This window comes from Pipistrellus hanaki (genome assembly GCF_964339955.1).
Source record: "Pipistrellus hanaki genome assembly, chromosome: 2".
Lineage (NCBI taxonomy): Eukaryota > Metazoa > Chordata > Mammalia > Chiroptera > Vespertilionidae > Pipistrellus > Pipistrellus hanaki.
Genome location: NC_140504.1, coordinates 136,203,604 through 136,227,394, shown reverse-complemented (window position 1 = coordinate 136,227,394; position 23,791 = coordinate 136,203,604). Strand labels below are relative to the sequence as shown.

Genomic DNA, 23,791 nt, shown 5'->3' with positions numbered 1-23,791 from the left:
GAGTGGACGATGATGGGCTTATTCCCACTTTACAGATGAGGTTATTGAGGATTGAAAGAGAGGTTATGTGATCTGCAAAAAAACAAACAAAAAAACCGCACAGAATGTAGGTTTTAAAACTAGTCTTATTTATTTCAAAATCAATTTTAATCTGTAATCTCATTTCTTTTAGATTTCTGTGTATTCATTTTATAGTACCTATTAATATTTTTGTTAAAAAGGATAAGAAAATTAGACTTCGAGGTGTAAAGAGACCTCACAACTCATGTAGTTTGTGCCCTTCACTTGTAGATGAGATCTGAAACGTGGGGAAGAGGAGAACTGCAGTGGCACACAGGTCTTCAGGCTTCAAGCTTGTGTTCTTGTCAGCTCCCATTGGTTTTAGAAAATACCAGCCCTGTAAAACCACTTGAAAGGTCACCCTAGAATTGAGAGGGTAATTTTAAATTACTTGTTTCGGTGTTTTCTCTGGCCCTATTCTCTGTTAACAGTAATTGGTGGTAGAATGCCAGTAGCGCCCTCCTCCTAATTAGGTTTATCCTTACGGTAACTACTGAACATAAACATATAAAGATATAGCTAATAGGCTAGTATTTGTTAGGGGTTATGTCCAAATGCTTGCTGAGTAGATGCTCTACCAAAGTTACGCATTCAAGACAATCATTCATGTCCTCTACGTAAAGAATGAATTAATAAATAGCCACATAGCTATATATCTTATATTTATAGTCTGTTGTATTTATAAATGTGTTATGCTCAACTATAATCATTTCATTGATGTGGATTCATTCTGTTACAGGTGTTGTTGTTTTTTTGTTATGAACATTTTTGTTTTTGCTTAGTTCTAAGTTGTTTTTCATATAAATTATTTGTACCTGGAAAATTCTGTACCAAGCAAAAACTTTATAATTATGTCTGTAATTTTGATACAAACCAAAGACAGAGAAAGGTAGAATTGGAAACTAGCTAATGGCCCCCTGGGGTCTCAGGCAAATACCAAACACTGCCAGAGTGGGTCTCATGGGAACTGGGCAGAGAAGGTAAGGTGATCTGTGGCAGCTGGCACTCAGCCTCAGGGTGGGGTGATCAGGAGGGGATGGGGTGGGCCTGTGCTGAACAGGTCCTGTCTAAAGAGGTCCCTTTAGCAGATCTATTCAGCAGCCAGTTGTTTCCATGTGGGAATGTGGGTCAGTCTTACCAGATCTTCTGATTTTTTTAACTATAACCCAGAATCTGAATTATGACATAAACATCTGATTTTACAAGATTGGCTAACTCAACGCTTTAAATCCTTCCTGCAGACCAAACAGAACAGCTTTGCGGGCTGGATACAGCCTGTGGGCTTTGGTCCTTAGAGACAGAGAGCCCTTTAGCAGCGAGGCAGACGGAAGCATAGGATTTGAATAAAAGCACAATAGCAATTTTTAAGTTGAAACAAATCAAAACTTGATTTTATTATTTCATGTCCCCCTCACACCCCTCTACCTCTCCCAATCCGAAAGCCCCATACTTGTAATGGTAACAGTTTCTGCCCTTTACATTTGGTATGTTATGTCTGGAGTGGCTGCATTTGAAGGGGTTGTCTTGCCTGAGGAGTAATATTTTCCAGTGAAAATATGTAGAGTACTAGAGGCCCGGTGCACTGTATAGGGATTGGGCTGAAACCAGCTCTCCAACATCCCCCTCCGCACTCCGAGGGGTCCCTGATTGCGATAGGGTGCAGACCAGGCCAAGGGACCCCACTAGGCCTCTAGTATGCATATAAGATCTTTGGTTAATCTTTTCCTACCTCCCTCTCCTCTTCCCTCTGAGATTCATCAGACTGTTTCATGTTTCCATGCCTGTGCTTTGAGCATTTGCCCCCTGGAGGACAGTGCGTGTCATGGCTACCGGCTGAAAGGTTGCTTAGGCTTTGATAGATAGATAGATAGATAAATAGATAGATAGATAGATAGATAAGAATAAAGCATCTGCCGGGACCGGTTTGGCTCAGTGGATAGAGCATCGGCCTGCAGACTGAAAGGTCCCTGGTTCAATTCCGGGCAAGGGCATGTACCTTGGTTGCGGGCACGTCCCCAGTGGGGCTGTGCAAGAGGCAGCTGATCAATGATTCTCTCTCATCGATGTTTCTAACTCTCTATCCCTCTCTCTTCCTCTCTGTGAAAAATCAATAAAAAATATATTTATATAAAAAAAAAAAGAATAAAGCATCTAGCAGAAGATAATAAGAGGGAAGGGGATAGGGGGTCTGGTGGTAGAGAATGAAGGGTAAGTGCCACTTGGAGATGAAAAAAGAGATCACTTACCTGGAAGATAGGGGAAAAGGAAGACTTATTTGTATATTAAACTTGATTTGGGAGAGAACAAAGAGGAGTCCTTACATAGGGAAAATTGTGACCACATAAATATTTAGAAATAGTGCAGAATCCACGTGGGTAGGCAGAGTGCTATTATTTTGCCATTCCTAGTGCGTGTACATTAATTTGTGTTGTGGCTTCTACAAAAGGAGAATTGGAGTGAAAAAGAAGGGAAAGAGTTTAGATCAGAAAGGAGAATATAGAGTAAGGAAAAGAAGAGAGGACTGTAGAATAGCTGATATAAAAATGAACCAAGAAAGCTGGAAAATGTTTGTAGAAAACTGGCCAACACTCATCTCCCTCTTCCCCTCCCCCAAACCACTGCATCATCTGCAGGGGTATGCATGGCAGCCCCCAGCCCTCTGATGGCTCTGACACCAGCTTGTGGAAGGCTGGTGTGCTGGGTGTCACCGGGAGCAGCCCGCACCCTCCTTTGTGCCCCTCTGTGTGACGTTAGTGGCAGCATGCTGCATCTGTCCTGCAGGGTACCCTGTGTGGAGAACAGTGCAGGCTGAGTTTGAGCTGCTCTGCATGGCTGGATGCCCTATGCAGGGCACATGCTCGGATCCCTGGCTTTGTGATCCTGCTAGTGCTCCTGTCTTTAGTTATAGCTCCTCTTCTGTGGAAAATCCTTCCATCGTTCAAATGTAATTTGTTGTACATGCAAAGAGAAGAAAGATGGTATCTTAGCAGATCTCTATTACTGGCTGAGTCTAGATTCCTAGCCTGGCATTTTTAAAAAGCATTTTTCTCTTAATTATCCCAAGTATAGCACATTGTTCCTGGAATCTCTGCATTTTCTGAGAAAGAAACCTTTTGATTCACCGTCAGGTTTTGTTCCAGGCCTCAGGACTGCCATCCCTGCATGGTCCGAACCCCGTCTTTCTCAGCTGGTGTAACTTCACATTGTTAACGCTTTGGTTGCTTTCAGAATAAAAACTGCATTTTTAAAACGTGCCCCCGCGCTGGTTTAATGCAGTAAGTGTCTTTGTTCTTTCTCATTGTGGAAGCTGGTTTGTGGTATTGAGAGAATGGGTACAGTTTTGCTTGCACTGTTGCTGGGAGGAAGAAAAATTCTTCAGATTCCACTGTTTGTTCTTCTAGGGACTGGAGTCCACAGATGGAAATCCTGGAAGATCCTATCAGGAAGTGAACCTTGTAAATACTCTTTGTGCTGGTTTTGGGGCACTATGGATTAGCACATTGTACAAGAAGTCTTCTTTAACCTTCTTACAAAACGTACTTTAAGAGGAGCACACGTAGGGACTAATCTGGAAATAATACTAGGAAGCCCTTGCGTAGCACTCGCACGTGCCTGGCACTTCGTGTGCTGGGAGCACTTTACACGTATTAGCTCATTGACTCCCCACAGCGGCCTGTTTGTAGCAGAGGTCACCGAGGCTCTGGCCCCCGTCGGGCTGCCCTTGCCCATCCCCGTGAGCAGCCTAGGAACGCAAGGCTGTGGTTGGAACCCCAAGCTCAGAATCTGTACTTTTTAGGACTGGTTTATTGCCTCTTCTACTCAGAACAAGAACCTTTTTTTTTTTTTTTTTTTTTTTTGCTTTCCACATCACCTCAGCTTGAAACTCAGGGTGAGGGTTTGATTTTTTTTTTTTTTAAAGAGAAAATTAGGCTCCTTTTCTAATACCTCCTCCCCAAACCAAACAAACAAACTGTCAGGAAACAGTTCCCATCTAGGAACAGAAAGCTGGAGCATCTTTGTGGAACACCATACTAAAATGCCGGACTGAAAATTCTCAGGGCTGCAGCTGGGGTCTTGTTGCTGTGAGAACCCTCACTCTTGGCACCAGAATTGTCTTTAAGAGCACAAACACTATGTTACTTTTACCTTTACAGCCAGTGGATTCACTGAGCTGCTGGGAGAATGCTTTAAAAATTGCTTTCCGCCCTAACCGGTTTGCTCAGTGGATAGCGCATTGGCCTGCGGACTCAAGGGTCCCAGGTTCGATTTGGATCAAGGGCATGTACTTTGATTTCGGCACATCCCCAGTAAGGGGTGTGCAGGAGGCAGCTGGTTGATGTTTCTCTCTCATCAATGTTTCTAACTCTATCCCTCTCTATAAAAAGTCAATAATATATATATATATATATATATATATATATATATATATATATATATTTTTTTTTTTTTTTTTTAATTGCTTTCCACAATGAAATAGGGCCTTGGGAAGGATCAAGGATTTGGAGCTCAAAGGACTTGAATTCTGGTCCTGGTGGTTTCTTCTGCTGACCTTCACTTTGGGTTTCATCCTCTGTAATCACAGCAACCCGGTTGGTTTGGTGAGGATAAGAAACTGAACTGCGTTAACAGTAGCCTGTGTGTGTGAGTGGGTGCGCCTCGTGGCCTGTGTGAGTCCTGGAAGTGGTTTTCTGTGGGTGAGTGGTGAGGGGGATGCTTGGGAGGAGTCTGCACGGATCGGAACTTCTTCCTTTTCCTCTTCTCTCCTTACCTGTATTATAGTGTGGACGATAGTGTGGGTGTTGACTCAAGTTTCTGGCCCAGACTCCTTTTCCTTGGTTTTCCCCCCCTCCTACTTTGGGCTTGCCTCCAGGTTGCCTACAAAGTGCTGTTTGTTGTAAGGGTGAAGCAGGCGATTCTCTGGGCAGCGACACTGTGGCTGCAGGCAGTTACTGTAGTTCAAAGCCAAGAGCCAAGCTGGAGTGGGAGGGGCACCGACGGAGCTTGTTCCTTAGAATATTGTACATTGATTTTTGAAGGAAAGAAAGGGAGTGAGAGATGACTTTTCAATAGAAATATTATGAAAGGCCCTTCAAAACAGAACAAAAGCTGGGTAAAGAGAAAGGGCTTTAAGAAATCACTGTTTATTACTTTGAAAGCAAATATGCTCCCTCTCTCTCTTATGAAAGCAAACGATTTTTGGGCACTTACTATGTCTTGCAATGTATTCTGGTAGGATAGAAAACAAAAGTTAATAATAAATACTAACAGCAGCTACCATATTGGTGCGTTGCAAAAGGTGGTCTCCTTTGGGCCAAACACTTCTTGTGTTAGGTCTTCATATCAGTCATGAAGGTGGGTATCATTTTTTTTTAGTCCCATTTCAAAGATTACAAAATCGAGGCTCAATGTGTTCAAGTAACCTCACAGAGGTTACAATGTTGGTAACTGGAAAACTAAGCTTTGAACCTAGGCCTGTCTCTCATCCACAGTATGGAAGATGAATGAGTTACACCCCTGCTTTCAGGAGGAGAATAGCATGTAAACAGCTTAGCATAATTCAGGGCAGCATGCACCGTATGCTGTAATTCCTGCATGAGCTCAGTTTTTTGGGCATTTGCTCAAAGAGGAGAATGGCTTTTTTTGTTTTTTTTTTTTTTTTAATATATTTTATTGATTTTTGTACAGAGAGGAAGGGAGAGGGATAGAGAGTTAGAAATATTAATGAGAGTCATCGATCAGCTGCCTCTTGCACACCCCCTACTGGGGATATGCCCGCAACCATGGTACATGCCCTTGACCGGAATCGAACCCGGGACCTTTCAGTCCGCAGACCGACGCTCTATCCATTGAGCCAAACCGGTTTTGGCGAAAAGAATAGTTTTGACTGGAAAGTTCAGAGAAGGTTTCACAAAGAAAAATAACTAGAGCAGGCCCTTGAAGAATGAGAAAGATGGAGGCTAGTAGGGAAAGGTGAGTGAGGTGAGGGAACGTTGGGTCAGGAAAGCATGGACACATAAAAGATGTATGAAATGTATTTGGGGAACTGTGGTGTGACAGAGTGAGGGATGTGGGAGGGAAGAAGGGCAGAATAGTAGTTTGGGTCATATTACAGAGGGCCTGAGGTGTCCTGCTAAGGAATTTGGACTTCATTCCATTGCCTTTGAAAGTTATCCCATTAAAGGTTCTAGAGAAGGGAAATCATTTGCTCTAGTCTCTGACTTCAGTAATTCTGGTGGTAGTAAATGTGAGAATAAACAAGTCATCTTTTCTGTCAAAGAACAGTTTAGGCAGCGCCATTTTGGACCACTTGACCTGGCAGCCGCCCTTTGAATTAGCCAATCGCGAAAGGCTGTGCACCTGAGCTCCAAGCAAGAGCAAAGGACAGGTCACATGCGTAAGGGATTATAAAACCGAACAGACTGCCTTCTTGGTGCGCACGCGCTTCCAGACCACGTGTGTGCACCCTTCTATGTAGAAGTAAATATGTTTGCCTTGCTGCCTGGCTCCTGAGTGTATTCTATCAGAAACTCTGACTTGGGGGCTCACCTTATTTCTAACAGTAAAGAAAAGAATAGAATGTCTGTAGTGGAGGTTCCTCAACTGGCCTGCACCTTAGGATTGCTTGGGGGTTTCATAAATGTATAGATTTTGAACCCTCCCCCCTATCATCTCCCTACCCCAAGAGATTATCGTGATGCTTGTAGATCTGGGTAGGGTCTGAGAAAAAGAGTTTTTATTTTATTTTTTAAAAATGTTTTTATTGATTTCAGAGAGGAAGAGAGATTGAAACGTCAGTGGTGAGAGAGAATCATTGATTGGCAGCCTTCTGAGGCTCCACACTGGGGATCAAACCCGCAACCTGGGCATGTGCCCTGACCTTGAGTTAACTGTGACATTCTGGTTCACGTTCAATCACTGGGCCATGCCTGCCAGGTGAGAAATAGTGTTTAAGAGGCCCTGCAGGTAATTCTAAACTTAGCCAGATGCGGGCATAGGCTTTTAGGCGTTAGAACATTGGGGCAAAGGGTCTGGGCTGAGGTTAATTTGTTTTTGTCATTGTGTGGATGTTTTTAAACCATGGAAAAGGGCCAATAATTATACCTTGGGGAAGGACTGTCTACTTAAGCTTTATGGTTTGCTTTTTATTCTCTATACATATTAATAATAATCTCAGAGCACAATCGTTTTCACATAAACTTTCCCATTCATAATCTAGATTGTTGTTTGGCTGTAATTATTATGCTTTTGTGCTGACTTTCCCTTTTCTGTTGTTATTCTTTATTTAGCAGGAAATGGACAATCTAGGATTCCCTTGGTGACTGTCACTTCATTGACAGTCTCTCTTGGAGCCTGGACTCTGGAGTTCACTGCCTGGGGCATGGTGGCTCCAGGGCTACATGGCTCAGCTCTGGAGTCTCTTAGGAGTTGCATAATATGATACTCACTTGTACATTTCCTGGGACCCAGCATGAGTTTAGGCCATTTCTTGAGTTCTAAATCAGCTACTGACTTCATAAGTATAATTTTTGGGAAGGCAAACAGTTCTATCAAGGGAGAAGTGATTTCTCAACATTAAAGAAATTAGAAATTATAATTTATGCTTAAAAAAATAACATTAGTCCAAATTTTAGCTCTCTTCCTTCTCCGCTATTCTTTATCCTGTCGTGTGTTCCCAAACCATTCTCATGACCTTCTGCCTGTGCGGCATATTTGTAGTGGGGCCAGATTATACACACACCATTGACTCTTTCGTCTGACCTCTAAATTCAGCCTTTGAGCCCCCTCATTGCTTTGAGTTTTGCTAACAAAGTGTTCTTGTTGAAAGAAATATTATTTCCCATGGAACTTTACTAATGGCATGTAGAAAAATAATAGGATCATGCTTTTTTTAAAAAATATATATATATATATATATATATTTTTATTGATTTCAGAGAGAAAGGGAGGAGAGAGAGGTATAAACAGCAAATGATGAGAGAGAATCACTGATCAACTGCCTCCTGCACATTTCCTACCGGGGATCGAGCCTGCAACTTGGGCATGTGCCCTGGCCCGGAATCTAACCCTGATCTGATTCATAGGTGAGTGCTCAACCACCGAGCCACACCAGCTTGGGAGGGATCATGCTTTTTGAAGTTCAGACCCAAGGTCCTAAAATGTTCAATATATGCAATGTGCTGTTGCTTCCTTCACTATTGGGCATCTCAGCTCCCTGAAAATTAAAGGGACCCAAAAATGAAACTGAACTTCTTGTTTTCCCTCACCTCTGTTAATTGAGGTCGGTTCTCCCTCATTTGCCCTTTTCATACCTCCCAAATTAATGTTTTGTGCAAATTTGATTTTAACAGCATGAATAATTCCTCAGTTACTTTTTAATACAGATTGAATACTGAGCTGTTCCTTGTGTTTTTCTTCACATACTAATAGATCTGTCCAGTGTTTTTCTTTTTCTTTTTGTTAATCCTCACCCTAGGATATTTTTTTCCATTGCTCACATGAGGATATTTTTTCCATTTTTTTGTAGAGAGAGTGAAGGGAGGGGGAGAGACAGAGAGAGAAGCATCAATGTCAGAGAGACACATCCATTGATTGCCTCCCTCACGTGCCCAGACCCAGGCTTGGTATGGAGCCTGCAAGCGAGGTATGTGCCCTTGACCAGAATTGAAACTTGGGACCCTTCAATCTGAGGGCTGCCATTCTAATCACTGAGCCAAATGGGCCAGGGCTAGACAGTGTTTTTCTTTCCAGCCTGCTTAACTTCTGTGTTGTTCTTATAGCCATACTAGGGCCCCAGTGCACGAATTTGTGCACCTTGAAAGGAACTGTGGGATGCAAGGCTGCGGTGGGCACAGGGGCAGGTTTCAGCCCATCCTCCATGCCACCGCCTGGCCCTTCCTGCCATGGTTCCCCAGTCCCCTATCTGCCAGCAGCCCTGCTTCTGCTTGCATCCGCTGAAGGCATGGAGCAATTAGGGCTGGCGCTGTCAGCAGGTTCGAGTTGCAACTGCTGCCCCAATAGCTCCTCAGGAGCAGGGGGAGGTGGAGAAGCCCTCAGGGGCAATCGGGGTGGGCAGCTGCTACTTGCACCCACTGATGGCACCAAGTGATTGGGGCTGGCAGCGGGTGCGAGTGCTGGGTGGGAGCAAAGAATTTTCAGTGACTACCAGAGGCTCGCCCCAATGACAGTGACTGGTGCCCCACCTTAGTCTGGTGCCCCCGCTCACCTGCTCTACCATCCCACCGCAGTTGACGTCCGCCATGTTCTCCGCATACCCCCTGATGATTAGTGCACGTCATAGTGACCAGTTGTTGAGTTGTTCTGCCATTCGGTCTATTTGCATATTAGGGTTTTATATGTATAGGTAAGTTTCAGTTGACTTAGTAATAATCGCAACTTCATGAAAAACTATCAAATGCTTCACCAAGATCAGAGTACAAAGGTTCATTTCATTCCATGTCCTTGCTAATTCAGTCCTGTAGCCTTTCAGATTCTGGTCAAGGTGAGGAAGCAGCCCTTTGTCTTGGCTTTCCCATTCTGCAAATATATTTCCCTTTCTTTTCAATATTTCTTTTTTAAGCAACTTCTTAGTGGACTCTGCATCCCCGATTCCCTACAACCAGTGGTTACATTTTTGTTGCAAAAAAGAAAGCCCAGGAGCCACTCTGCTCCTTCTATCATATCTATGGGTCTGTTCCCCAGGACCTTTCATGCTGGAGAAAGCAAGCCCAGTCCAGTTGTGCAGTAGTAAAATGGGTTGATCAAAAATATACTCTGGAGGAGAATCCAAGATGGCTGCTCGGGTAGGCACCTAGCCGCAGCCGCACGCAACAATTTCAATAAAATACAACTAAAATATAAAATGGACATTACCCAGAACTACAGGAAAGTCGACTGACTGGAAATTCTACAACGAGAAGCAAGGAGAAAACCAGAAGGAAGCGCGGAGGAGCTGTAAAAGCCCAAGGTACGGAGACACGCGGCGCGCGGAGAGGAAGGAGCCGGAGAGGAGGGAGGCCGAGTGCCTGGCTGGCGTTCCCTAGCGGGAAGGAGATAAAACTCCGACTGTGCTGGGCCCCCGACTGCTCTGAACCCCCGTTCTACACCAGACCCCGGGGATCCAGGCTCACACAGAGGGAGCTGGGCTGTAAGGCGGAACCCGGGGAAGTGGCGAAAGGAGGTCCCGGCGGCGAGCACACTGCGTGCGCGCAGAGAAGGGCCGACCGGCTGTGCCGTAGGACTGCCCTGGCAGGAAGGAGACAGGCTCCAGACTGCTCTGAACGCCATCTCCAACTCCACTTCCAACTGAACTGAACCCCAGTTTCGGGCCCATTGCGGGAGAGCCTACACTGTTTGGTAGCAGGCGAAAATCGAGGGCACCTTTCTCTCAGAGGTGCTTGCAACATGTACTGAAGGACCCTGAGTCTCAGGAGTCGCATAGGGCGGGGCTGACGGAAGCCAAGGCTGTAGGCTCCACCCTGAAACTCCGCCCCATCAGAAAAGCTGCCTGCGAAAATGCCTAAACCAAATAGATCACAAACGAAAGAAATGGAGGACAAAAAGCGACTGGATATAGAGTTCAAAACCACACTTATAAGGTTTTTCAAGAGTATCCTAGAAAAAGCCGATAAAATAAATGAGACCTATGAGGATATGAAAAGGGATCAACAAGAAATAAAGAATACATTGTCCGAAATAAAAAATATTATACAGAGTCCTAAAAACAGAATAGAAGATCGCAAGAATCAAGTCAAAGACTTGGAACATAAAGAGCCAGAAGACACTCCTGTGCAGAAGCTAGAAGACAAGAGAATCCAGAAAATTGAAGATAATGTAAGAAACCTCTGGGACAACTTCAAACGATCCAACATCAGAATCATGGGGGTCCCAGAAGATGAGAGAGAGCAAGATATCGAAAACATACTGAAAGAAATAGTGACAGAAAACTTCCCCCACCTGGGGAAAGAATTGGACTTACAAGTCCAGGAAGCACACAGAACTCCAAATAAGAGGAATCCAAAGAGGACCACACCAAGACAAATCATAATTAAGATTCCAAGAGCAAAGGACAAAGAGAGAATATTAAAAGCAGCAAGAGCTAAGCAGGTGGTTACCTATAAAGGAGCCCCTATACGATTGTCAGCTGATTTCTCAACAGAAACCATGCAGGCCAGATGGGAATGGCAAGAAATATTCAAGGTGATGAATAGCAAGAACCTACAGCCAAAAATACTCTACCCAGCAAAGCTATCACTCAGAATCGAAGATCAGATAAAGAGCTTCACTAATAAAAAAAAAGCTAAAGGAGTTCATCACCACCAAACCAGAATTATATGAATTGCTGAAGGGGGTTCTCTCAGAAGAGAAAGTAAATAAAGATAAAAATTATGAACAACAAATACGTAACTATCAACAAGTGAATCTAAAAACCAAGGAAATTAAAAAAAAAAATCTGATGAACAATATTAACTGCTGAATATAATAGAATCAGAGGTATGGAAGGGGAGTGAACTGACGATTCTTGGGGAAAAAGGGAGAGGGGAATGTGGGAAGAGACTGAACATAAACTGTGCACCTATGGATGAGGACAATGGGGAGTGGGGAAAGGGCAGATGGTGGGGTGGGAAGGGGAGGGGGGTGGGGAAGGAACACTTGTAATAATATGAACAATAAAAATTTATTAAAAAAAAATAAATAAAAATAAAAAATAAAAAATGAAAAAAAAAAAAATATATACTCTGTGGCCAGCCAGGCTGCTCAAGTTCAGATATTTGCTAGCAATGTTACTGTGGGCAAATGACTTCATTTCTCTGTGTCTTTTTCCTGATCTGTAATATGGAGGTAATGATTTCTACCTCATTGGGTTGTTGTCTGGGAAAACCGAGTTAATGCACATCAAGTGGTTGAGTTTGTTTCACTAGATTCAGTTTAAAAATTGAGAATATGATTACTAGAAATGGTGGGGTGGTTACATTGTAAGGTATAAAAATGTATAGTCATTATATTATACATTTGAAACTAATATAACCAACATAATATTGTATACCAACTATACTTTAAAATATAAAAATTTATAAATAATATTTCACAAGTTTATAATAATATTTCTGAATTTTGCAGGTACTTTGTTTCTCTTTCTTGCTGTTTGTCTTAGCCATTTCACTGCGGGCAAATGAAAAATCAAATTATCTGATTTTTGCCACCATAAATTATTCATAAATTGCTTTCTTCATTAAAATTCCATTACAATTGAGAATAGATATACTCAGTTACAGTGATGTGTGGGATTTATTCCCCGTTAACTCCTGTTTTGCTACCTTAAGATATATAATTGTACAGATGTGTGTGTGTGTGTGTGTGTGTGTGTGTATATATATATATATATATATATATATATATATATATATCCGCACCTGAGGATATGTTTTAGAGATATAAAAGGAGAGAGAGAGAGAGAATGAGAGAGAGAGACATAGATTTGAGAGACATTGATTGATTACCTCCTGTACTTGTCTTGATTGGGCATCTAACCTGCAATCTTTTTTGGTTTATGGGACAATGCTCCAATGAGCCCCCTGGCCAGGAAATATTTATATATTTTTAAATCCTTTTGAAGAACATTATTATTATTATTATTATTATTATTATTGTTATTTTTAGTAATGAACATTATATTTAGACTTGTTAGGATCAATCCTTTTAAGTTGTTGGACTTTTAATATATTATTTTTAAATGAATGCTTAAAGAGAATTTAAAATATATTTTAATAAAGGAACAGAAATATCCATTACAGAAGATGAATAGACAAAACATGCCTTCCAAAGAGAAATGTGTTATAGGACAATGTTTAGTCAACACAACATAGATCATGATCAAGAGCCAGTAAATAGCCTGAAGATGTTCATTGCTAGCAGTCTATGCCAAGAACATTTTTGAATACTCTAAATTATATTCAGGTATTTGCATTTAGTCAAACGTTGGTGATTTCTTGCTATTCTTTCATAGTAATGCTTACGAAATCACAGTCCATTAGTCAGTATGGCCCACTTTGCATGTGTATTTGCATACTAACTGAAGAATGGAGGGGAAACGTCGAAAACCTGTGTTAGGATTTTATCCTTCACAGTTGGATTGACTAGTGGATCTGTCTTATTTATTATATAAAATAATATTCAGCTGCATGTTTAACCCAATTTATATCAACTTATATTCCTAGAACTTAAACATAAATTGACCTGTTGCAAAATACATGTTTATAGTTTATACCCTCCAAAAATTTGGCACGGTGATGAAGTAACATGACGCAGTTGAAAAAGAGCATTACAAGTTGTTTTGAAAGGGAGATTCTTCTGCATAAAAGATGTGCAGCACAGAATAATATAATACATCCACAGCCAAAATGCACCCGCTCATCTCTTCAATTAAGAGGAGAAAGAACAGACCAGGGTGAATTTGAGCTCCGTTACCTACTGCTTTGAGAAAAATGATTTAACATCTGTGATCTCGGCTGCTGCCTCTGTCAGAGAGGATGACTTCTCCCTGCAAAAGCAATGCTGAGAACTCGGTGGGGCAGGGCAGGCGAGGGACCCATGTAAGTGTCACTAAGTCTGTGCAGCATCGGTGAGTTTGGGTATTTGGAAACTGAGGAAACCGATGCACTGAGCTGAAGGACATACAAGCACAGGCCTGGTGCCACCCTGGACCTGAGTTTCTACCTTGGTCTTCCAAGCCCTGCTGTGGGGTGCTCTAAGGACTGCTAGCCTCCTCAACTTGCTCAACACCAAGAAACTCCTTTTTCAGGAAGAAGCTGAAACCATCCTGCCGGCAGATTTTTATAATGAGAATGATTTGCACCCCTTGCTACATTTTTGCCATGGGAAATGACAGTCTGGCTCCTTGAAGACAGTTAATGACCCTCTTTGGGCAACTGCCTGACGAGCCAGCCAGTTGGCTCTGAGGACATCTTCCTTAAAAGCCATGGCCCAGGTTTTGCCGAGGCCAGAAGGTGATTGCCAGGGCCAGAAGCCTCCATCACAGGAAGGCCTATTGCAGGAGCTACCCTGGAAGTGAAGACACAGACAGGGGCACACCATTTGAAGGCTGCTAGGACAGAGAGGCAGTTTCTTAGGTCACCAAACAGTTTGTCATTTTTCTTTCTTCTTCTTCTTCTTCTTCTTTTTTTTTTTTTTTTGTAAAATCTAGCTACAGTAATGACCAAGAATCATCACGCAGAGAAACCTTGAGGCAAACATTGTTAACCATTTTTAAAGGAAGGTCTTTCTAAGATGAAGAAAGATAAGCAGCAGCATTTCAGATATGAGTCTATCATCTCTTCTTCCACATCTGTTAGTCCTCAGGAAAGCTACCGCTTGTCAATTCGGAGCCTCTAAAATTGCCTTTTCAATGTTGCTGTCGTCATCCATGGACCGTGGTACTTAGGGAATGGAGACTTTCAAAATGAACCTCCAGTCTTCTTCCAGAATCACTTTTATCTGTTGAGGTATCATTTGTGCTTACTTGGGAGCATAATTTCTCTCTTCTTATGCGGTTGTGAGCTTAATGTTTTATTTTTCTGCTCAGAGGTGGTAAGGATGAAATACTTCCCTGTGAAATACAGAAGGGGCAGGAGAATAGATAAACTGTGGGAAGGTATGACATGATGGTCGGGCCCTGTGCTTGTGAGGAAACGTGTCAGGAACTGATGCAGTCTTAGTGATGTATTATCCTAACTGTGAACTTTGGAGTTCATCCAGGTCAATTTAAACACGCTACCTGTGCTTTTTTAAAGAGTCTCATTTGTCTTCAGAGGTTTTTCTTCAGGGCTCTTGGAGTTCTAATGAGTAACCGAAATGAAGGCAAGAATGCCAAAAGGCCTTTTAAAATAGAGTTGCATTTTTTTAAAACGTGGTAATTATTGACAACATTTAATAAGTGAGAGAGAAGTTTTGAGCTAAATGCCCGCCTTGTGGGGAAGAAGTGGCAATGCTTTAGGAGGAAGCATTACATTTTTGAAGAAAGGTACAGGGTAAGCAAGGGAGTGTAAGAAGGATAAAGGAGGCAGCAGAGGCAGAGCTGGACCCTAAAAGGCTGCTAAGAGCCCACAGGAGGTTGTTAGTAATAAGCCCTCATGGGACTGTGAAGGTCGGGAATGCATTTCTGCCCCTGCCCAGTCCTGCCAGTCACACTTGAGGACCTTGCCCTAGCCCACTGGTCGGCAAACTCATTGGTCAGCAGAGCCAAATATCAACAATACGACGATTGAAATTTCTTTTGAGAGCCAATTTTTTTTAAAACTTCTTCAAACGCCACTTCTTCAAAATAGACTCGCCCAGGCCGTGGTATTTTGTGGAAGAGCCACACTCAAGGGGCCAAAGAGCCGCATGTGGCTCGCGAGCCGCAGTTTGCCAACCACGGATCTAGCCTCTCACCTGCATGTCCTACAACTCCAGAGCCTGTGCTGCTCAGTGAGGCGATGGGGAAGGGCAGGTGATGAGGTGCAGTCAGTTCATCAGAAGACGAGACAAAAGCACTCACTTTCTCACTCACTCTACAAGTGTCTGGGGTCTCACCACTGCCAGGAATCTTAATCATCTTTTAATATGTGCTCCGCTTCATGGCTTGTCAGGAGGAGACTAGAAGCATCTACTGACAAGGGAGTGTAAACTAAGTGCTAAAGCAGAAGGAAATGGAAAATGAGAGAATTTTGACAGTTTCAGTAAAAGTTGAAGCCAAGCATTTGTCTCCCCCCCCCCCCCCCACCTTCTTCTTAAAAAGGCCCAGTTCGAGAAAAAGAATTCAAGAAACAAATATTAGTCAGCTGATTATGTTCTAAATTGGACAGACTTTGTACTTTGGCACGTGAGTAGCTATCCTAGAACCTTTTGAACTTTTGCCACCGAGTAATTCTGAAAAGGCTGACAGAGCCAGTGCAGATAATGAGAAAGATCACACTGTCCTCTGCTCGAGTAGTCAAGGTTCACATTATTCACTCAGGTGGGTCGGGAACCTGACTCCTGCGGAAGGACGGCATGTAAATTTCAGGATCACTCAGATATAAAGGAACGGATCCTGCATGGTCACTGGGCTCGCTTTTTCTCCCAGAATTCACTGTTGTTTTTGAGAATTAGCACAGGGTAGAGGAGATGGCCCAGATTTTATTACTTAGGAAAGACCTGTTGTTTGACCACTTTGTAGCGGAGACATTGGGACAGTTACCGAACTTCTCAGACCCTGTTTCCTCAGTTGGGAATATGGGGATAGGACTTTTACAGATCTGTTGGGAAGTGTTTAGACTACGAGGAGATTAAAACGAGGTGCTGTCTAACACCAAGTAGGAGCTTTATATCTGTCCGTTTCTATCTACTTCAATCACAATTTAGCTTTTTAATGTAGTAAAATAATCATCCTTGATGTTCTCTTCTCCGTGTTTAGTGTTGAAAGACGAGTAACTTTTATTTAAGCCATCAGCTTGATGAGGAAAGGAACTGTTTGTTAGAGACAGTATTCTGATAAATGTGTGTGCAAGGTCGTTCTGATGAAGCCCTCCACACCTGCAGCCCAGAACCGGGCACTGACCACATACAAACTCCTCAAGCTGGCATGCTCTGTGGGTGGCAGACTCTCATACCATCTGTTCACTACTGTTTAAACACCACCCTGAAGTTCACCTAAGTCAGAGGTTAACGAAATGAACATAAACCCAGAACTTTGGAACTGCTTGGTGATTCATACCCAAAGAAACACTGAAAGAGTGCACCACATGATGGTCTTTTGTGTGAAACTGGTTTATATGTCAGTGTTGGGGTTTGGATCCCAGGAGGAGAGATCCTAGCTAGAACCCGGAATACATTATTCCTCCCCCCGCCCCCCCTCCTGGTTCCTGGCAGCTGTGTGCACATTCTTGAGTCATCTAGGCACCAGACAAGTAGTTTCCCATCCTGAAGCTCTTAAAGCAGAGGGGCTGGAGGGGATCTATCGGGATGTAGCTGTTAACTTCAACATTTTGCATAAACCCAGCCTCCACTCCCCTGCAAAGGCTCAGCCTTGTCTTTACACCTTCCCTAAGGCGGTTTTTTTTTTTTTCCCCCAAGGGCGGGGGAAGGGAGGAGGAGAGGAACCGGTGAAAAGGAAGGCAGACCACGCTGAGCGCTGGAGCCGGGGAGGAAGCCTGTAGCCGAGTGACTTAGGTGCCTGCGGGGAGGGGGGACCCTGGCCGGGGCTGGAAACGGAAGGGCTCTGTGCGCGCGCTGGGTTGGTGGCGAGGCGGCCGGCAGGGGGAGGCCCGGGCCCGGGGAGCCCGCTCGCGGGGGTCGCTGGCCGGCGTGGCGGGTCCCAGCGCCCACCATGGCGAGGCGGGCAGAGGCCACGCCGCCCACAGCAGCCCCCTCGGGCGCCCTCCCCTCCGCCGCCGCCGGCCCGCGCCCCTCCCGCCACCCCGCCAACCCTGGGTTCTCTCTCGCCCTTTCTCTCCCCCGTGTTTTCAAACAGGAAGTGCACGGCTGTCTGTAACGTGCTGCCGGCTCCCAGGATGGAGGAGTGAAGTCTCCGCGCCGCCGCGGGGTGCAGCCTGCGGAGCCCACCGGAAGCCCAGTCCCCGGAGAGCGCCCTGAGGCAGCGGGTGGCCGCCGGGTCCAGGTGCGTGTGTGCGGCCGGCGGGGCGGCGGGCGGCGGGCGCGGGGCTGTCACTGGCCGCCGCCGGGTGCCGCGGAGCCGGATCTCCAGCTCCCGGCTGCAGCGGGACTTGCGTGCATGTTCTTGGGTTGCGCCCCACACCTCCTGCTCTCTCCCCCAAGGGTTTCCTGTCAAACTCTGGTCGCAGCGCCGCTGACCCTGAGCGGGGTCCACCCGAGGCGGGCGCTTTCCAGGCTGGACGCCTGTGTCCAGGAGTCGCCAGCTGTCTGTCCTCTCTTCCTCCTCCTCCTCCTCTTCCAGCTGCTGGAAGCAGCGGCTCTTTGTTCCTCACTCATTGGCCTGGGCTTATCATGCATGCATGTCCTGGGAGGCGTGTGTGGGGGTGGTGGTAAGAGTGGGGCGAATGGAGGAGAGGTAGGGTCCTAGGAAGGAAAGAGGGTGGGCTGTAGGGGAAGTGGAAGGTGGAAGGGGGAGCCAGAGGCTAGGAGTGCAGGCTCAGAAATCCCACCTCTTTTAGCCGGTGAAACAGGAGTTCCGCTCTCCTGCTGCCTGTGTGGGGAGAGCCAGGACATCAGGAGCTGAGGGCAATGGTGCAGACACACAGCAGCAGAAAGGTGGCCACCGAGAACGAGGGGGCAGCTCGTTCTGGGGTGTTTAGTCTGGTGTCTGGTTTGTGAACTCCGGCGTGGTTTCTCAGCCAGGCTCCCTCGCTGAGACAGAGGGCACTTTGAAAGGCAGGAGCCAGGCAGCCTTATTCGTTCCATCCCGTCTTGCCATCAGAGCGAAACTGAGAACGACTTTCTGAAATCCACTTGGTGGGTTATAATTTCACATCCATAGCTTGCTCCATCTCCCACATTCATAGGTGGGAAACAAAGCGCTAGGGGGAAAAGGTTTTGCTGCTTCACTCCCGGGCAGGTCCTGTCTCTGCAGACTGAGTCCAGTGAAAGCCCAGCTTGTTCCTCCACCTCTGTTTGTCTACCTGGTGGAACTCTGTGGAGGGAAGGGACCCTGGGGAGGTGGGGTGGCTGAGAAGAACCAGTTTGATGAGAAGATTGTATGGCCTCGAGTTAAATGTTTGAACAGTGCTCAAGCACTTACGCTGTTTTGGAGGAAGGGACGGGGACAGATGACTAGTAGGAAGGAAAGTGCGATTCTGCAAAGAAGGGTGTCTTTCTGTAGCAGGGAGGGAAGTCATGACAGTACTACAAGGTCTTAGCTCTTTCCGCTTATGGGGCCACCAAGCTTCTTCAGGAAGCAGGGTTAGCTGTCATATTTAAATTCATGATGTTGAATGCAGACTGTACCATTCTAACCTGAATGTTTTATAATAAGATATATTTGCTGCATAACTTTTGCTTTGAAAGGAAAATCTTTGGAAGCCAGGTAGGCTGGTAAAATTTGTACTGCTCCCTCCCTCCCTTCCTTTTCTTCATTCCAATAAGCAATATGGAGGTAATTTGAATGATAAGATCCCATTATTCCAATGGCCCTTCAGAACTTGAATCTCTTTTTAAAATGCAGCTGCTTTGAGCATTTATGATGCTATCAATAATTGGCATAATTGTGTTAGTAAGTAGCCAAGATACACTATGAGAACTGAGCAATTAATCTCATCACTTTCTAGATACATAGATGTGGGCTCTTTAAATTTGAATTGAACCATAAACTGTCTGTGTTTATCCCTCTTCTCTTGCCAAGTACATCATGAGATTAAAAGAGAAAACCAGTCATTAAGAGACACTCTTGAAAGACCTGCACAACCGTAGTATTTTGCCTCTGTTTTATACCCCGGTTCATTAATTTATTTGAAGACTACCTTCAGCAGCTGTTCCTCTGCTTCAAGATAAAATAGAACAGCCTTCGTAACCCTCCAAACCCGTCCTCTGTTTAGGAGCAGGATTTGCTCCCACTCTGGCAGAATTTAGTAATGACTACATAATAACCCAGGAATAATAATAGCTAGTCTTTAGATTCTCACTTTGTGTTTACAGAGCACATTTTCTGTAGTTCGTTTATAATGTGTTACTCCTTATAACAGTCCGGTGAGCTAGGATTCATTTGCTTCATTTTATGGAGAGAGAAAATCGAGGTTGGTATAACGTGACTTGTCAGTGGTCATATTAGTAAATGGAGATGCTGGGACTTGAACAAAAGTCTGATTATTAGATGCCAAAATTCTAATGCCATCTTTTCATTAACAGATAATCTTATTCAGGCTTTAGTGAACAGTATTCTTTTTGAAGGGTCAGATTAGCATATTTTAACTTTTTATAATAAAAAACAATACTACCAGTTTATCTGTAGGACAATTTTTGTCCCAGAAAAGAAATCACTAATTAATTAATGATGTATATGATGTTCACCACTATACATAGCTTCCCTACTCCCACCCTAGTTCAGGATAACCCTGGAAAGCTGATATTACAGAAAGACATGGGCAAGCCCATGTGCACTTAGAATAATATAATATTAAAGTATTTTGTAATATTCCTCAAATGAAAAGGTTATTTTTCCTATCTTTGTGGTGCTTCAAGTTAAGGCTTTCTTTATCTAGGAGTCTCTATTGTCCTGAGAAGAATATAAATAAAAATTGGGGTACATTTTCACTGGATCAGAAAGTGCTGGATAAAATATTTTCTCTTCAACATGGGAGTAGTATAGTGATCTATAACTTCCCCTTTATAAAATAGTGTTAAAGTATCAGGAGGAGGAGGAGAAAGTAGGGGAGAAATATAGTGAGTGACCTTTGTTTTGTAAGTGAGGAACGAAATGATAATACATGTTTTCTTAATACATAGTGCACTACCATTTCTGTCTGTTTTGGGTGGTTGCAATGGCTTGTGAATTCACAAAGAAAGGGTAACTAGCTTTGATGTTAAATGCCAAGGAAAAGTTTATGGCCGAGAGAGGACTAGGGGTGGGGATAATATGTGTGGTAGGATTATCACTTTTCAAATCTCTTCTTTCTTTCATGTTTATTATAAAATAGAAATTACCTTCGGTTGGAAATTGTAAACTTTAAAGCCGTGGTTCTCCATCATTACAAATACCAGGAAGCTTGTATTTAATACTCAAAGATTTCAAAGATTTTGTCTTGTTTAAAGTCATACTTTTTATTTACTATGATTGCTAATATTTAATGACAAAGTGAGCATTTCATATTACTCAACTGAATATTTATTGTAACTAATGACCACAGCATCTTCCCATATTTGTAAAATAATAGTACATACATGTGTGAGACAGATTCAGTCAGGACCCTGAAATCCTCAGGTAGGACCAAAATAAAACAATGCTCCCTGCTGAAACTACTGAACGGGCAATGTAAAATGTGCTGTGTGTTAGCCAGCAGGTTATCAAGATTCCCAGGTGGAATTTTCCCTCTTTGTTATACATTAAATACATGCTGCGTCGAGTCCTGACTTCGGATCTGCTCTGGTTTCTGGGTTACTTGCTTTTCATGGTCACTCTGGAGGTCCTGCAGTTACTCAGTCATGGGAACTGCTTTCTTCTAAGAGCATGCTCCCGACAGTACTTGTGCACATCCCTGCCTTGTGTCTGTAGAGTCAGGACTCTTGACACTATTTACAGAATAAGAGCTGTCACAACTACCCCCACCAGCAGCCTTATATTCATTTCCCAGAAGCTAAAAGACACTTCGCAACCATAACTTTTTCAGTTTTCAATAAATATATGGGAGGAGAGAGATTATTTATTCCTATTCTGTAGGGGAAAAAACTTGACACGTTAGTTAATATTGAATCAATCAGTCTCCGGTTTCCATGCCTGTTGCTGTGGCTTGGGTATTCTGTTTAAGACGGGGTAGGCAGAGCTCCAAAGTCTCTTAGGGTTAGTGAATGAGGTTCTTTTTTCCTGGTTAAAAAAAAAATCACTTCCCACTTATGGAACACCTTGTATGTGCTAGACAGTTTACATGGACTATCTCTGATCCTTCCGGTGTTGTGCAGGGTAGGTAATATTGCCATTCTATAGATAAAACTAAGGCAGGCAGAGATTGTAACATTTTTTTATCATTGTTTTTTCTTGCCAATTACAATTGACATACGCTATTACATTCGTTTCTGGTGTGCAACAGATTGATTAAACCTTTATGTGACTAACTAAGTGATCACCCCATAAGGAGATTGTAATTTATTCAAGTGGACGCGAATCCATGTTTGTCAGTCCCCACACTAAAACATCCCCCTCATTGCATCTGCTTCTTTCTCTGTCCTTACGCTCAACTCTATAGAGAAATGGTAGTATTTTGCTTAGTGTTACCTACCTTTTCAGCAAAGGTTCCGTTAAAACCACATAGAATGTGCAGATTTGAGGAATACAGACATCTAGAGTCAACCTTTCAATATGTTTGGCCTTTATGCAGTATGTATTTGCTTCTCAAGGAGCCTACGCATATTAAATCTATTGGTGAGAGTTTCTTGAGACAATTCTGTCCAAAGTGGTATTGCTGGGTCTTAGGAGATGAGCATACTAATGGTATTAGGAACTGTGCAGGTCTGGTTGTCAGGGCTATGTCCCAGGTTTACTTAATTTAATTTTTCTTCTCTGTGAATTGGGTCTCTTGCCTTTTTCTTGTAAGAGGTCCCTTAGAAGATTTTTTTTTTTTGGAGCTCCCCGTATATTCTAGAAATGAATCTCTTACCTTTAGTTATCACGGATATTTTCTCCTACTATGTCACTTGCCTGATTACTTTGCCTATGCACATCTCATTACTAACAACAACAAGTCTTGAATTTAATGTAGTTGAACCCACCAATTTTCAATATTGTAGTCCATGCATTTTGAGTTAAGAAATCCTTTTCTATTCTGGGCTCACAATATAGTTTCTCCTTACTTCATTAGCTTTATAGTCTTATTCATATTTGGGTTTCCTAAACTATTTTTAATTTAAGCCATGAGGTAAAAACCCATTTTTATTTTTTTATTATTATTATTTTAAATATATTTTATTGATTTTTTTTACTGAGAGGAAGAGAGAGGGATAGAGAGCTAGAAACATCGACGAGAGAGGAACATCGACCAGCTGCCTCCTGCACACCCCCTACTGGGGATGTGCCCACAACCAATGTACATGTCCTTGACTGGAATCGAACCCGGGACCTTTCAGCCCGCAGGCCGATGCTCTGTCCACTGAGCCAAACCGGTTTCGGCGCATTTTTATTTTTTAAAGACTGCTCATATCGTGAGCCAGTTTCCCCACCACTACTTACTAAACCTTCCATTCTTCACAGATTTTTTTGATGCTACCTCTTCATGTTTAAACAGCTCTCTTTCTGAGATCTTTAGTTTGTTTACATGGCATATTTGTGTATTCCTGGGTCATTGATATACTTTTTAAATTACTGTGCCTTTGAAATATTCTTGTGACATATACATGAACATTATTATATTACTTGCTTTCATTAGCATGATTGATACAAATTTAAAAGTTAAAAAATATTTTAGGTAGACTTTTTTGCCCTTGTTTGCATCTATGTTAACTCTTTATATCTGCACAAGTATTTTCTGGAAATGTGTTTACTTCTCTGGGAACATTCTTTAATTTATTTAGTAACATAATTTAATCTTAACCTTCCTAATATTACATTTCCTTCTTTATTTCATTGTTACTATTATTATTTAGCAGCCATGGCTTCCTTTCATACTTGGTCATCTGTGTAGCACAGTGGGTGTCTCACTTCAGAGGCTTCTCTTTCTTCCCCATTTCTCTGCATGTGCTTATCGAGCTGGGATGTGCTTTCCTGGTATGGCTTTTGGATGAATGTTTTATGAGGTGCGATGCTGTAATACATGGCTGAATACTCTTGAAAGCCTGTTAATTATAGATGTCTCTTCATTAATGGGGAAACATTGCTGGTTTCAACGTGGGTTCTCCACGTTTACTTTTCTCCATGCTGTACTCAGTGCACTGCTGGGTCTCCTTCCTCCTCCGGTCTCCGACTTACATCACCCTGAATGCCAGTCCCCTTGTTTGGTAAGTGGGCATTTCCATCCCTATGCAGAATATGGTGTACTGTTTCTTTAGTTTATGAAATGGAATGAAGCCATGCTACACATAACATGACTTGTAAGTAAAT

At 43.2% G+C, this 23,791-nt stretch overlaps 1 protein-coding gene across 7 annotated transcripts in view; it reads left to right on the top strand.

Moving 5' to 3' along the window:
* Positions 1-23,791, top strand: part of LRRC8D (leucine rich repeat containing 8 VRAC subunit D) — a 122,730-nt gene that overhangs the window by 9,636 nt on the left and 89,303 nt on the right. For 5 of the 7 annotated variants that reach the window (XM_084872315.1, XM_084872310.1, XM_084872314.1 and 2 more), the window contains exon 2: positions 17,546-17,692. The exons of 1 other annotated variant lie outside the window; for it this stretch is intronic. The gene's annotated coding sequence lies outside the window, so the exon portion shown is untranslated. Of the gene's footprint in view, positions 1-16,977; positions 17,245-17,545; positions 17,693-23,791 lie in introns of those variants that run through there. One more of the 7 variants, XM_084872311.1, reaches the window with a different exon arrangement.